The sequence below is a fragment of the Agelaius tricolor genome, unplaced genomic scaffold (assembly GCF_023055355.1).
Source record: "Agelaius tricolor isolate 1412-34295 unplaced genomic scaffold, bAgeTri1.0.p SCAF_52, whole genome shotgun sequence".
NCBI classification, from domain to species: Eukaryota; Metazoa; Chordata; class Aves; order Passeriformes; family Icteridae; genus Agelaius; species Agelaius tricolor.
Window position 1 is genome coordinate 1,188,946 of NW_027269312.1, and position 15,249 is coordinate 1,204,194.

General features: G+C 58.0%; 1 pseudogene; it reads right to left on the reverse strand.

The window, feature by feature from the left end:
• Positions 1-1,824: 1,824 nt before the first annotated feature.
• On the reverse strand, positions 1,825-9,204 carry LOC139604537 (Fc receptor-like protein 2; annotated as a pseudogene).
• Positions 9,205-15,249: the final 6,045 nt, after the last annotated feature.

The following is a 15,249-nucleotide window of genomic DNA, read 5'->3' on the forward strand; positions in this document are numbered from 1 at the left end:
ATTCCCATGGAAAAACGGCATTCTGGGCATCAGGAAGTTTGAATCCTTCAGTTCCCTTCCCAAATTTCTATGAAATAATTGCATTCTGAGCATCAGAAATTGAGAATCGTCCAGTTCCCTTCCCAAATTCCCATGAAATAACTGCATTCCAGGCATTGGGAATTTCAAATCCTCCAGTTCCCATCCAAAATTCCCCCCAAACTATGGAATAATTGCCTTCTGGGCATTGGGAATTTTGAATCCTGCGGCTCCCTTCCCAAATTCCCATGAAATAATGGCATTTGGGGCATACAGAATTTGGAATCCTTCAGTTCCCCTCCCAAATTCCCGAGGAATAAGGGTATTCTGAGTGTTGGGAATTTAGAATGCTCCAGTTCTCCTCCCAGATTCCCACCAAAACTATGGAATAATTGCATTCTGGACATCAGGTATTTCAAATGATTCAGCTCCCTTTCCCAAATTCCCCATGGAACTCCCATGGAATACTGGCATTCTGGACGTTGGGAATTTTGAATCCTGCAGCTCCCCTCCAATATTCCCAAGGAATGAAAGCATTCCAGGCATTTAGAATCCTTCAGTTCCCTTCCCAAATTTCTATCAAATTCCCATGGCATGGGAAATTCCCATCAAATTCCCATGAATTTCTCACCCTTGTGTACTGTCGCTTCTATGAATCCAGAAAAGGTCTCAGGAGGAACATGGACATATTTAAATGTCCCAAAGCTCGAAAAGTGTGTTACATCTGTTTGCCAGATGTCATTAGGTTTCAACCTTTGTGAGTTTGTACCTAACATTTGTGGCAAAGAAAGAGTCTGCTGACACTGTGAGCAAGGATTCGCTACATCCCGTGCTTGTGGCAAAGTCAGATGGAATTGTTTTCCCAGTGCTCGGGCATTTTGATGGTAGAAATCATGAGAAAGTTTGGCCTGCCCTAACTTTTGTGGTGTAGTGACTGTCATGGCGAGGCCATCCGCCTTCACATCACCTTCCAGTGCAGGTCCAGGCAGAGGGGTGTGTGATCCAAAGTGCAGAAGGTTGTATTGCTGAGACCTGGGAAGTGAAAAGTTGTACAGAGAGGGTAATAACAGAAAAAGAACTTTGTTAGAGACTTCCTTCAGGAATGAGTGCTGAATTCTCTCAATGATTCCTGTACCATAAAGAGAATCACAAACAATGTTAATACAGCCCGGGGACATCGCAGGGACAGCCCAGGGCATTCCCGGTGTCTTCCTGGGAGTCATTCCCAGGGATGTCCCCAGGACAGCCCGCAGACATTTTGGGGACATCCCTGGAACATCCCGAGGCATTCCTGGGGACATTCCCATGACCATTCTTGGCAACATTCCCAGGGACATCCCGGGGCATTCCGTGGATCAGTAAAATCAGGATCAGGAACAACGGGATCCAGAAAATCAGGATCAGGAAAAGTGGGATTGGGAAAATAGGGATTGGGAGAAAGTTGGGATCAGAAAAGTGGGATCAGGGAAAATGGGGTCAGGAAAAGCAGGATCAGGAAAAGTGGGATTGGGAAAATCAGGATTGGGAGAAAGTTGGAATCAGAAAAGTGGGATCAGGGAAAATGGGGTCAGGAAAAGCAGGATCAGGAAAAGCGAAAAGCGGGATCAGAAAATTTATGATTGGGAAGATCGAGATTGGGAAATTTGGGATAGGGAAAATTGGGCTCAGGAAATTCGGGACGAGGAATAGCGGGATTGGGAAAATCAAGATCAGGAAAAGTGGGATTGGGAAATTTGGGATTGGGAAATTTGGGATAAGGAAAGGGGGATCAGGAAATTTAGGATTGGGAAATTGGGGCTCAGGGAATCAGGAGATGCCCTCAAAAGCCATGTTCTGGTGGGATTTGAGGATCCACAGCCGATCCGCGAGCTGCCACGGAGGCTGAGCCTCCTCCTGGATCCGCTGAAATTCATCGGTGCCGATGATGAGCGAGGCCAGGGGTCGATCCCTGGTAATTCTGGGGGACATGGGCCAAGATCAGTGACAGGGGAAAAATATCCCAGATTTTGGGGGGGAAAACACACCAGATTTTCAGCCAAAAAATCCGGGTTTTTTTAATATCCTGAATTTTGGAGGAAAAAACCCCTGACTTTTCAATGAAAAAATCCTGAATTTTGGGCAAAAAATTCCTAAATTTTGGGACAAAATATCCTGAATTTTCAGTGAAAAAATCCTGAATTTTCAGTGAAAGAGTCATGAATTTTGGGGCAAAAAATCCCAGATTTTGGCGGGGGAGGGGGGAAATAGCAGATGTTGGGGGAAAAATGTTGGATTTTGGGAGCCTCACATGAGCTCCTGGATCAGGTCCCTGATGATGACTCGGATGCTTTTGGGTTTGTCCCAGAGCGAGGGCAGTGCTCTGGGGGCAGCGGTGACATTTGTGACATCGTGGAGCAGCACGATGGGGCTGGAGCGGCCCTTGGGCTGCGGGAAAGGATGGGGTGAGACTCCAAAATCCCCCCCAAATTCTCCAAAATCCCACAAAAAACTCCCATAAAAATTGCCCCCAAAATACCATAAAAATCCCCTGAAAATCCACCAAAATCAACCCAAAATCAACCCCAAACTCCTCAAAATCCCTACAACCCAAATTGCCCCAAAATCCTCCAAATCACCCCAACATCCTCCAAATTCTGCACAAAATATCCAAATATCCCCTAAATCCCCCAAATCACCCCAAACTCTCCAAAATCTGCCCAAAAATCACCCCAAATCTCACCTGACTTCCCAAAAATCACCTCTGAATCACCCCCAAAATCCCTTAAAATCACCCCAAAACCCCTCCTAATCCCCCAAATGGCCCCCAAAATAATCCCAAATCACCTCAAAATGCCCTCCATATCCCCCAAATCACCCTAAAATCTCCCCAGATCCTCCCAAAATCGCTCCGGTGCCCAGATCCCCCCTCCCCAGCCCTGCCCGGTTCCCCTCCCGGTGCCCCCTCGGTGCCCGACCCCGCACCCGGCACTTCCCGGGTGGGCTCCGAGGCCCGGAGCTTCTGCGGAGCCTCCGCCGAGCCCGGGAGGGACCGGGGGGGTCAGGGGGGCCCGAGGTGTCCCCAGGAGGGTTTTGGGGGACCCGGGACCCCGGGGTGTCCCCGGCATGGAGGGAGGCGGATCCCAGGCAGGGGCGGCTGTCGCGTGTCGCCATTGGGGGATGCAGATGTCGCGATTGTCGCCAGGCCCGGCCGTAGGCAGCGGCAGCGGCTGTCGCGAGATGTCCCCAACGGCCCCCGGCGCGAGCGGCGCTGTCCCCAACGTCCCCAACAGCCCCGGAGGCGCGGGGGGGTGGGGGATCGGGGGGTCCCGGAAAGGACGGGGTGAGACCCCAAAATCCCCCCTCGGGACACACCGACACCGTCGGTCCCCGCAGCCCGGGACAGTCCCGGCTCTCTCAGTCCGATGGTAGCCGCGACCGGCGACAGTGACCCGAGGCCGGGACTCCGCTCCCGCAGCGCCGGGGGCTCCTCCCCGGGGTCCCCGGTCCCCTCCGCCCTCCCGGTGCCCCCGGCCGGGGCTCCGCAGCAGCTCCGGGGCTCAGACGCCGCTCGGGGAGCGCCAGGTGCGGGCTTTGGGCACCGGGCGGGGATGGGCTGAGCTGGGGTGGGCCCGAGGGGCTGGGCAGCTGCCGGATCGGTGCCCGAGGTAACGGGGCAGCACCGCCACAGGTGCCCGAGCCCTTGGTCTGTGTCACCCCGAGAGGGGACAAACAGGGAGCGGCAGCTCCTTCCCCGCTCCAGGGCAGGGGTGAGGGAACCAGTTCGGAAATGCAGCAATTGATCATTTTGTTCCTGTCCCCAACGGACTGAGGGAGCCCCAAAAATCTGAAAATCCCACAAGGATCTGCTCAACAACCTGACCAGGACCCTCCTCAATCCCGAGCTCGTCAGGCAGAGCTGAACAAACAAAAACCATTTCTCCCAGTTTAATCAAAAAGCTGCATTTTGGGTCCAATAAGAGGGACAAGGATCCTGTGCCCCCTGGCACTGGGGGAGGGAATGGGGAGCCCCTGGGGGTACTGAGAGCACTGGAATGAGGAGCTCTGGGCAGCCCCACATGGGAGCCCCCACTTGTGGGCAACCCCTGAGTATGGGAGCACAGGATCTGGGGGGGGAACACACGGGGAGTGCCCCCAGTTCGCCCAGTGTCACAGCACGCTCTCGTCATCACGGGGGTCCCACTGTCCCTCATGGGGTCCCGACAGCTCCACGTTGGCCACTTGTGGATCCCGAGGTGGGGCAGGGCTGGGGGACACCCGTGGGGGCTGTGAGAGTGACTCCGGTTGTTGGGACCTGGGTGAGGGGGGGGGTGACACCCGTGGGTGACGTGTCCTTGTCCCCCCCGAATTCTCCCTCTGCCCACTCGGTGCCCATGATGTGGGTGTTGAGCACAGCCCCCTCCTCCACGGGGGGTCCTGTGGGGATAAGGGGGGATCTCAGTAGTCTGGGGAAGGGAAAAGGGGAGTCCCAGCCCAAGCCCCGACTCACCTGTCCTGGAGCTTCCTGGGTTCTGCAAGGGAAAGGAGAGGGGGTGACCGAGGGGACACCGGGACCCCTGAACCTTCCTGGGACCTTGCAGCTCCAACCACCCACGGGACCCCCAAATCCCCACTGCAGCCCTGATTCCCACCAGATCCCTGATTCTCCCCAGACACTCTGAGCACCCCTGAACCCTCTGGAACTTCTGCACCACTGCAGTGCGCCCAACACCCCCAGTGTCCGCAACCCTCTGAGCCCCCAGAACCCCAAGCCTGGCAGGGAGGGGCACAGTGGATCTCCCCCAGGACGCCAGAAAGATCCCCCAACATCCCTGCACAGACATCCAGGAGCTCCCCAAACCCTTCAGGAGTTCCCAGTGCCACCCCAATGTGCCACAAAGCCCACCCAGCTATGACCCTGGAGCCCAACCAACACCCTCCAAATTGCTCCCACATCCCCCAGGATCCCCAGCCGAGGTCACTGCAGGCTCAGTGTCCCCCAGCTCAGGGGCCCTGGGTGCTGCCAATCTCTGCCCCCACTCTGGGGCTTCCCCTCACTCCAGGACCCCCATCCCCCCCCATCGTCACCCACCCCGGTGGTGCCAGCAGTGACAGCCCCCGATGACAGCCAGGAGCAGGAGCAGGAACAGGAGGTTCCTGCCGACATTCACAGCCACTGCTGGGGACAGAGGGGACACATTAGGGTCACCTGGAACCCCAGGGGTCCTGCACTCCCTGGTGACCCTGTGGGACCCGCCCTGAGACCCAGGGTGTCACCTCCAGGGCCAGCTCTGGGCTGAGTGCCCGGAACACGCGGTGCCCGTCCTGTCCCAGCTGGTTGGTGGCCACACACTGGTAGGTGCCCGAATGTCCCACATTGACATCCCCAATCTCCAGGAGGGGACCCTGGGCCACCTCCTGCCCGTTGTGCAGCCAGGTGAAGGTGACAGGGGCTGAGCCCACCTGCACTGAGCAGTGCAGGGTCACGTTGTCACCTGTGTGCACCTGGTGTGACAGGGGACCGGGGGTGATGGTGGCATTGGCCATGGGCACTGTGGGGACAAAGACAGGGCTGGCACAAAGAAAGGTGGGATGGGAGTGCCATGGGTGGGGTCACCTCCATCCCAAGGGTCCTGCTCAGCCAGGACAGTGACATTCAGGGGGTCACTCTCGGCCACGCTGTCCCCGTCGCTGACGTGGCACCGGTACTGGCCGCTGTCATTGTCCCCAATGTGGTGCAGCTCCAGGCAGGGGGCGGGAGCCCAGAGGTGCCCATGAGCCCTGCTCGTGCCAGGAGAAGGACAGGGGACCTGTCCCCACGGCCACCGTGCAGCTCAGCACCAGGCTGTCCCCAAGTGCCACCTGTCCCCCGGGGGCTGTGCTGACAGGGACACCCCCAAGAGCGGGACCCTTATGGGGGGACACAGGAGGGTTTGGGGACCCAGGGGAGGTGGGGGACACAGGAGGGGAAAGAAGGTGATTGGAGGGGAGCAGAGAGGATCCCAGTGAGCAGAAGGGGACCCTGGGAGGCATGTTGGGACCTGGGGACAATGGCAAGACCCCATGGAAAGGGGGAGAGACCCAGGCAGGGATGGGGAACCAGACGAGAGACTGAGGAGCCTCAGAGAATGATTTGGGGTTTAGAGATGGGCGGGAGGACCCAGGGAAGGCAGAGAGACCAGAGGGTAGAGCAGGGACCTTGGAAGGGGTGGGGAATCCAGGGAGGGCTGGGGAGGACAAAGAGAGGGATGAGGGATCTGCAGGGGGAACTGGGCAGTCATGGGGGAAACCAAGAGGGACTTGGGAAATTTGGGGTGACCCAGAGAGGAGTAAAGGGAGGGATGAAGGATTCAGGCAGTGCTGAGGAAACCCTCAGAGGTTGTTGGGCTTCCCTGTCCCCATCCCTGCACTCACTGTGCACTGTCACTGTCACCTGCTCTGACTCTCTCCACTGTGACACCACCCGGCCCGTGCAGTGGTAGCGGCCACTGTGGTGCAGCCGCAGAGGGGACAGGGACAACTCACTCCCATCATGGAGCCCCTGCAGTTTCTTCCCATCGTGGTAGAAGTACACATCTGTGAGTGGTTTGTTCTGCCAGCTCCGGCAGCGCAGTGTCACCGTGTCCCCCTCCAGCAGCGCCCGTGCTGGCACCTGCAGCACCAGCCAGTCTGGGGGACAGAGGGGTCCTGTCACACCAGGGCCATCAGGAGGGTCATGATGGCACCAGGAGGCACAAGGAGCCACCCATTGTGAGAGAGAAGTCTCCTTGCACAGGGATGGTCTGGGATGTCCCCAGAGGAGGGGACGGGCTCTGGTCACACCAGGAGGTGACCCATGGAGCAGAGCCCACCCAGAGCCCTTGGGGTCCCCATAGGAGCCAGGCTGGGGACATCCAAACCCCCCTTACCATGTAAGACTGTCACCGTAGGGCTGTGCCCGGTGCCAGGTCTGTCACATGTGTAGGTGCCACTCCTGGTGACAATGAGGCGGTCACGTCCCTGCCAGGGATGGCTGTCCCCTGGGTGGTGGCTCTGAATCTACTGGGCTGTGCTTTTGGGGGTGTCAGGAGATTGGAGTTCCGGCCGTGGTGGTGCTCACCCTGCACTGTCACTGTCACTGCTGCTGCCCGTGGCTGCCAGGACCCCACCAAGCCCTCACATCGCTAGCGGCCGCTGTGGTGCAGCTGCAGGGGGGACAGGGACAGCTCAGTTCCCCTGAGGGACCCCCCGAGATCCTTCTCCTCCCGGTAAAATCGCACCCTGCTGAGATGGTTTTCCTGCTGGCCCCGGCAGCGCAGTGTCACTGTGTCCCCCTCCAGCAGTGCCCGCGCTGGCACCTGCAGCACCAGTGGGTCTGTGGGATAGAAAGGTCACATCTCACTGATGAGACCATTCTGAGGTGGGTGCCCATAGCACCAGGGACATGTGGGTGCTCTGGAGTGCACTGGGCTGCACTGGCATGTCTCTGTGTGCAGGGCACAGGCTCTCGCCACATGAGGGGTGTGAGGACACCCATGGAGTGGAGCCCACCCTGACCTCTCAGGGGCCACCCTGATCATTAAAGATCCACTCTCGCCATCTAAGACCCTAACGGGGGGGCTGTGCCCGGTTCCGGGTCTGACACACGTGTAGGTGCCACTCTCGGTGACACTCAGGCGGTCACTTCCCGGCTGCCCCCAGCGCTGCCCATCCTTGTACCAGGTGGTGGCACCGGTGGTCCCCGAGCCCTGGCAGGTCAGGTCCTGAGGGAAGGAGGGTTTCAGGGGATGGAATGAACAGGAGAGGGTTCCTTGGGAAAGGGGTGCTGGGCCATGGAGATCCCTCAGAATGTCAGTACTGGGATGGGGGTCCCAGGGATGAGGGGACATAAGGAATGGGGATCCCATGTTTAGATTCCAGGAGGAATGAGGGTGCCAGGGATGAGCAGTTGCTGGATGGGCTCAGGAGTCTCAGCTCCTTCCCTGTCTGCTTCAGATTTGGGGTGACCCAGAGCAAGCAAAGCCCCCCTGGGATGCTTGTTTCCTGGGCAGGCATCACATGGGGGTCCAGGGTAGCTTGGCCTCTGTGCCCTCCAATGTCTTTGACTTTTTTGTGTTTTTATTGCTTTTTTTTCCTTATTTTCCTCACTTTTGTGCCAGGTGCCCTCTGCCCCCGTTCCTGGCTCAGCAATCCCGGGGAGCACCTGAGCAGGGAATGGGTTGGGGGGAGCCAGGGGAGGGGGAAAATGGGGAGCAGGGGATGCAGGGAAGGGTGGGGAGGCTGTGGGGGATGGAGGTGTTGGACTGTGCCCCCTCAACACTTTCATTTTCTTTTTCCTGGACAAGAAGGAAGAGGCCGTTTGTGCTGAGAGTCAGATGGGAAAAGGGGGGGGTTCTGTCCTGGGGGGACACATCCAGAGGCTCCTGTCCTGGGGGGATCCTGTCCCAGGGGGTGACACATCCTGGCATGGGGGCTCCTGTCCCAGGGATGGCAGTTCCGGAAATGTCCCTGCACATTCCTGGCCGGGTGCCTGTCCCAGGGGTGGCACATCCTGGGGACCCCTGTCAATGCAAGGCTGGGGCCCAGCCATGGCCCAGCCCCACTGCACAGGGATGGCCATTGCCCAGCCCTGCTCTGCCCAGCCCCAGGTGGCAGCCAGCACCTGAGGGTCCCCCCTGCCCCCTTGGCTTTGATTCTGGCAGCTTTAGAGCTGCTGCAGAGGGGAGAATTCTGTGGGTGGAAAAAGGCCCTGCCTGTGGTTTGCTCAGCCCTGCAAGAAGCACAAACCCCAAAGGGAGCCAAAGCAGTGGCTCTGGGAGGGCCTCTCATGGTTTTCAGAGCAGGGCTGGCTGGAAACCCCCACTGCAGAGGCGACTGTGAGGGAACCAGTCCGGAAATGCAGCAATTGATCATTTTGTCCCTTGCCCCAAGGGACTGAGAAAACCACAAAACTACTGTAAAGACAACAACAATCTGCTCAACAACCTGACTGGAACGCTCCTTCTTGAAGAAAATCTGCAGACTTCTGGAACATCATGGAATGAATATTTGGGTTTGGGCTCTGGCCACCAAATAAGAGGGAAAAGTGTCAAAATATTGAGCAGGGGCTGCACACGAGGGGCTGGGGAACAGGGGTGTCACAGCAGGAGCAGGGAGTGCCCAGGCAGGGGAATTCAGGGCAGGCTGGAGTGGATTTACCAGAGAATCAGACCCTGAGGCACACAGGGGCATTTCCACAGATTCCTGTGCACTGTCCCAAGCACGGACAGAGCTTCTCCCCTTCCTCCATGGGAAATCAATCAAGTTTCAGGGTGGGAATGAGAAAAATGGGGAGAGTTCCTTAATATGGTCCAAGAAAAGGTTTCTTTAGGGGCTGGGTTGCTGCCCAGCAGGCAGGGAACAATCCCATGGAGCTGTTGGACACTCAGGGAGATTCCACACTCTCTGTTATCCACAAGCAAACGCTGCTGTGGGATGCACCAAGGGGCTCCTAAAGGGAACCAAAAAGTCTCATTTCATTGTGATTTGTGTTTTATTGTGAGGTTCTTGTTGAGAAAGCAATGGATTCTATAAACCAGAGTATTATATACCTTGCCAGATTGATTTTTGCTGAGTTTGTACTTTATTGGGAAAAAAAAAGGTGTGGAGAAGATTTTTGGTTTTATTCTATGGATGTGTAATTTTGTCTGAACCAATTGGGTATCAAGTGTTGCCTGGGATGGCTGAGCCAGGAAATGGGGCACCTGACCCAGGGGTGAGTGGGGAAGGGACACAGAGACTCCCAGGACAGCCATGGGGTGCCCCAGGGTGGGGACTGTGCTGGGCTGCTGTGTCCCTGTCCTCGAGACATATTTGCCACCCCAGTGCCCCCACTGAGACCTTTTGGGGACAGACACCACACCCTGTGCCCTCATGCTGCTGTCCCTACAGTGCCACCCCCACCCAGCCCTGTCCCTTCTCCCTTCAAGCCCAAACCCTCGGTCTCACTGGTGAGTCCTCAGGGGATGCCATGGCCCCACCCCGCTGTCCCCAGCCCCACACTGGCCCTGGCAGGCTGGTGTCCCCTGTCACCCACAGGTGCCCAGACCACCCAGCTCCTGGTGGAGCCCCCTGGAGGCCGGCGGTGCTGTGGGACCGGGTGACTCTGACCTGCCAGGGCTCGGGGACCACCGGTGCCACCACCTGGTACAAGGACGGGAAGCACTGGGGGCAGGAGGGACTCGACCTCCTCACTGTAAACCTGGGTGGCAGCTGCACCTGTGGCAGACCTGACAGTGTGTTCAACCTGCCTGTGAACATCTCAGATGGTGAGGGGGGTTTGGGTGTCCCCAGCCTGGCACCCTCTAGACCCCGAGGCCTCTGGGTGGGCTCCGCACCGTGGGTCACCTCCTGTGTTACCAGAGCCCATCCCCTGCTCTGAGGACATCCCAGAGCATCCAGTGTGCGGAAAACCATGTGGGTGCTGGGGACACCTGGTGCGCTGGGTGTCACCCAGTGGGGGGATCCTTGTGACATGGGGACCCTCCAGATGCCTGAGATCTGACAGGACCCCTCTGTCCCCCAGACTGCAGGTGCCAGCATGGGCACTGCAGGAGGGGGACACGGTGACACTGCGCTGCCGGGGCTGGCGGAACAGAACGGTCAACTCGGTGTCCTTCTACCATGAGGAGAAAGAGCTGCAGGTGGTCCTCAATTGGACCGAGCTGTCCCTGTCCCCTCTGCAGCTGAACCACAGTGGCAGCTATTGCTGCAAAGCCTGGGTGAAACCCTGGGGGTGGAAGGAGTCAGCACCAGTGACAGTGACAGTGCACGGTGAGCACCCGACAGCTGCCACCCTGACAACTCCACAGCCCCTCCCCAGGGACTCAGGCTCACAAATCCCCCTCCCCTCTGGTGCCTGTGCTGGAGGGTCCCCCCAAGCCCACCCTGGGGTCCCCCTGACTCTCAGCTGCCTCAGCACCCCCAGCCCCCGGAGGCCCCGAGCCCCCCTCCTGCACGTGTTCTACCGGGACGGGCAGGTGGTGGGGGGCCCGCAGGGGTCCCCGCAGCTGCTGGTGCCCGCCATGGGGGTCTCGCACTCGGGGAATTACAGCTGCCAGGTGCACTCCAAGGGTGGGGCCGTGTGGAATAGCAGCACCTGGCTCAGCACCTGGCTCCAGGTCACAGTGCGCAGTGAGTGTGGGGATGGGCATGGGGAGCCCCCACGACCTGCTTGTGTCTTCTGGTTGGGTACCTCCATGTCCCCCTGACACCTTTCTTGGGTCCTTCCATCACTCCCCTTGTCCCCTCGCCCCTCTGTGGTGTGACCCCATAGCCAAAATCCCCCACCACACCCATCCCCCCCGTCCCTATCCCCCCACACTGGCTGCCAGCCCCTCCCTGTGGCCTCAGCCCTGTCTCTGTCCCAGCAGTGCCCGTGGCCAATGCCACCATCACTCCCAGTCCCCTGTCACGCCAGGTGCATGCAGGTGACAACGTGACCCTGCACTGCTCAGTGCAGGTGGGCTCAGCCCCTGTCACCTTCACCTGGCTGCACAACAGGCAGGAGGTGGCCCAGGGTCCCCTCCTGGACCTCAGGGACATCAATGTGGGACATTCGGGCACCTACCAGTGCATGGCCAGCAACCAGCTGGGACAGGACGGGCACCGCGTGTTTCGGGCACTCAGCCCTGAGCTGGCCCTGGAAGTGACACCGCGGGACAAAGAGACACACAGGGACATATGTGGGTTTACACGGGGTCACTGTAGGGTGCAGGACCCCTGGGGTCATGGGTGACCCTGATGGGTCCCCCTCTGTTTCTTGCAGTGGCTGCAGGGGTCGGTGGGCCCCTTTTGTTCCAGCTCCTGCTCGTGGGTGTCATTGTGGCCTGGCACTGGTGGCACTGTGTGGGTGGGTGACAGTGGGTGGATGGGGGTCCCAGGGAGCTGTAGAGGCCCCCAGAGTTGCGAAGCAATAGGGAAGCACCCACAGCCCCAAAATTGTGACCTTGTTTGGGGTTCCTGTGGAGTATGGTGAGGTGCTGGAAGGTCCTGCATGGATGTTGGGGTTTCTTTCAGGGGCCCTGGGGGTGATGGGTTTTTCTGTCCCTGGCAGGCTTTGGGTTCTTGAGGCTGACTTGGTCAGGGGGTTGGGAGAGGTTAATAATTTCTGGGGGGCTTCGGGGATTCTTGGGGGTACCTTGGGAGTTTAGGAATCCTGATAATATTCAGGGTCCTGGGACCCCACCGTCACCCATCCCCTCCTTCCTTTGAAGCTGCCAGGAAGCAGCAGGAAAGGTGAGTGGGAGGCTCAAACCAACCGCTCTCCTTTTTCCCCAACCCCCAAGACCTCCCATTCACCCCCCCTCCCCCCACATCCCCTTTATTCCCTCAGGGCCCCCCTGGATCCCCCGGCCCCCCCAGAGGAGGGGGAGGTGCTGTACACCCACGTCGTGGTCACCAAGAGGGCAGGGGATGAGTATGGGGGGGACACATGCAGAGGGACATGTCACCCACCAGTGTCACCCCACCCAGATCCCACAGCCCATGTCTCTCGCAGCGTCCCACTGTGCCACCACCCTCCAGCATCCCCAGGTGACCAACGCGGAGCTGCGGGGACCCCAGGGGCGACCGCGGGAACCCGGTGACATCTACGGGAATGTGCTGTGACACTGGGGGGAACTGGGGGCACTGGGGGTCCCCACCCATAGGCACCCACTCATGTCTGTGCTGCCACTAAAAACTGCCCCTCCTGCACCCCATCGAGGCACAAAGATGCCAAAGGGCTGAGAGAAGAATAATTTGCTGTAACAGCAATGAGAGAGAATGAAACCAACAGCAACCGCAACAAGGTGCAGAGTCCAAAGGATCGCAGAAGGAACAATTTCCAGGGAAAGCCACAATGAGGAACAAATCCCAGATGTTTCCCTCAGCACATTTCTCCACCAGAGGAACTGGCAGGGCCCTGGACCTTGCTTGCTCTGGAGGCCAAAGCGGCCTCCAGGAGGCTCTGGATTCTCTTGTTTCCTGTCCCAAAGCCCTCCTCTTCCCTATTCCCTATACCAGGATGTCACAAAGGCCTTGTGGGGGTTCTGGAGCCTTCCCCTTTTCCAGGGCAGTTGGCATCAGGCCATGGCACAGGGCGGGGTGTCAGAGACAGGAAAAGTTTGATGTCTGGAGACATTTTGGAACACCTCCATGTGGCCCGGGTGGGTCAGGCCTTGCTTTTGGTGAGACAGGGCCCCGTCTGTCCATCAGTCTGTCAGCCATGGCACACTGGGGACAGTGTGATGCTCTGCCAAAGCCAGCTCCTGAGTGGCCGGGTGACCAGGAGTGCCAGCTGGGGAGAGGGTCCTTGGTGGCCCAACTGGCTTAAAAGGCAGAGCATGAGGTGACCAAGTCCCTGACTGTGTCTCCTCTTGAGAGTGTCTGTCCCATCCAGGCTGGAACCCAGGGGTTGGCAACTCATTTAAATGAGAAACCTCTACCAAGGAAAGTGGGAACATTCCTGGAATGGAAAGAAGACCCACATCTAAAACTCTTTTTTCATTTCAAAATGATTTGGCTTTCAGACCAAAAGGTAGGAAAAGGAATAACAGCTGTTTCCTAGGAAATTTATAAAGCAGAACAGAACCAACAACACAAACCCAGAACTTTCCTACCCACTCAGCACTGTTGGTTTTTGTGGCAGTTATAACCGCGGCCAGCAGGGGGCGCTGCAAAGAGCACTCCCGGCCAGCAGGGGGCGCCCTGCTCCAGCTCCATCCCCTCAGGGGCCATGGCGGCCTCGGGCAGGAGGGAAGAGGGGAAATCGCTCCTACTACAGAGCTATTATTCCTTTTCCAACACTTTTGCCTGGAAGCCCCATCATTTTTGAAATTAAAGAAAATATTACACACGTAATATTTTTTTTTTAATCTTTTTTCCATTCCAGGAAGGTTCCCACTTTCCTTGGCAGATATTTCTCATTTAAACGAGATGCCAACTCCTCGGTTGGGGACAGACACCCCAAAAGAAGACAGGATCAAGGACTTGGTCACCTTATGCTCTGCCTTTTGAGCCAGTTGGGCCACCAAGGGCCATCTCCCCAGCTAGCACTCCTGGTCACCTGGCCACTCAGGAGCTGACTTTGGCAGAGCATCACACTGTCCCCAATGTGCCATGGCTGACGGACTGAGGGACAGATGGGGCCCTGTCTCACCAAAAGCAAGGCCTGACCCACCCCAGCCAGATGGAGGTGTTCCAAAATGTCTCCAGACATCAAACTTTTCCTGTCTCTGACACCCCGCCCTGTGCCATGGCCTGATCCCGACTGCCCTGGAAAAGGGGAAGGCTCCAGAACCCCCACAAGGCCTTTCTGACATCCTCGTGTGTGGAACTGGGCTTGGGTGGGTTTGGGATGGGTTTGGGACAGGGGAGAAGAGGATCCAGAGCCTCCTAAAGGCTGTGTTGGCCATCAGAGCAAGGAAGGTTGAGGCACTGCCAGGTTCCTCTGGTGGAGGAAACGTGCTGAGGACAGTGTCTGGGCTTTGTTCCTTATTGGGGGCTTTCCCTGGAAATCGTTCCTTGTCTGACTGTTTGGAGGCTGAACCTTGTTGCTGTTGCTGTTGGTTTTGTTCTCTTGTTGCTGATTCAGGAAATTGTTCTTCTCTCAGCCCTTTGGGATCTTTGTGCCTCCACTGGGAGGGTGAGGGGCATCAGCCCCTGGGTTTCAGTGGCAGCCCAGAACTGGAGAATCCCATTCCCAAAGCCCAACAAAGCTGAACAAACACCATCTCTGCCAGTTTAACCAAAAAGCTGCATTTTGGACCAAATAAGAAGGAAATGGCTCCTGTGCCCCCTGGCACTGGGAGGAGCCTGGGGGGCCATGGGTGTACTGGGGGAACTGGGAGGGGAAAGGGGAGCACTGGGTGCCCTGTGCTGCCCCCCTGACTCGTGATCATCACCCCAGGCAGGGCCACAATGGGAGCCATGGGATGGGGACTCCCAGTGTCCGCCAGTGTCACAGCACGTTCCCATGGATGTCACTGGTGTCCTGCAGTCGCCCATGTGGTCCTGGCAGCTCTGCCTGGGTCACCTGGGGGTCCTTGGGAGGGACAGTAAGGGACACCTGGCTGGGGGTGACACCCATGGGTGACATGTCTGTGTCCCCACCCATCCAAACAGCTCCAGGATCCCTGGAGAGCTCTCAACATCCCTGCACAACTCTCCAACACCTCCCTAAAAGCCCCCAGGAGATCCCAGAGTCACCCCAATATTCCTCAAGGCCCTTCCTGGGACAGCCCAGGACCCTCCAAA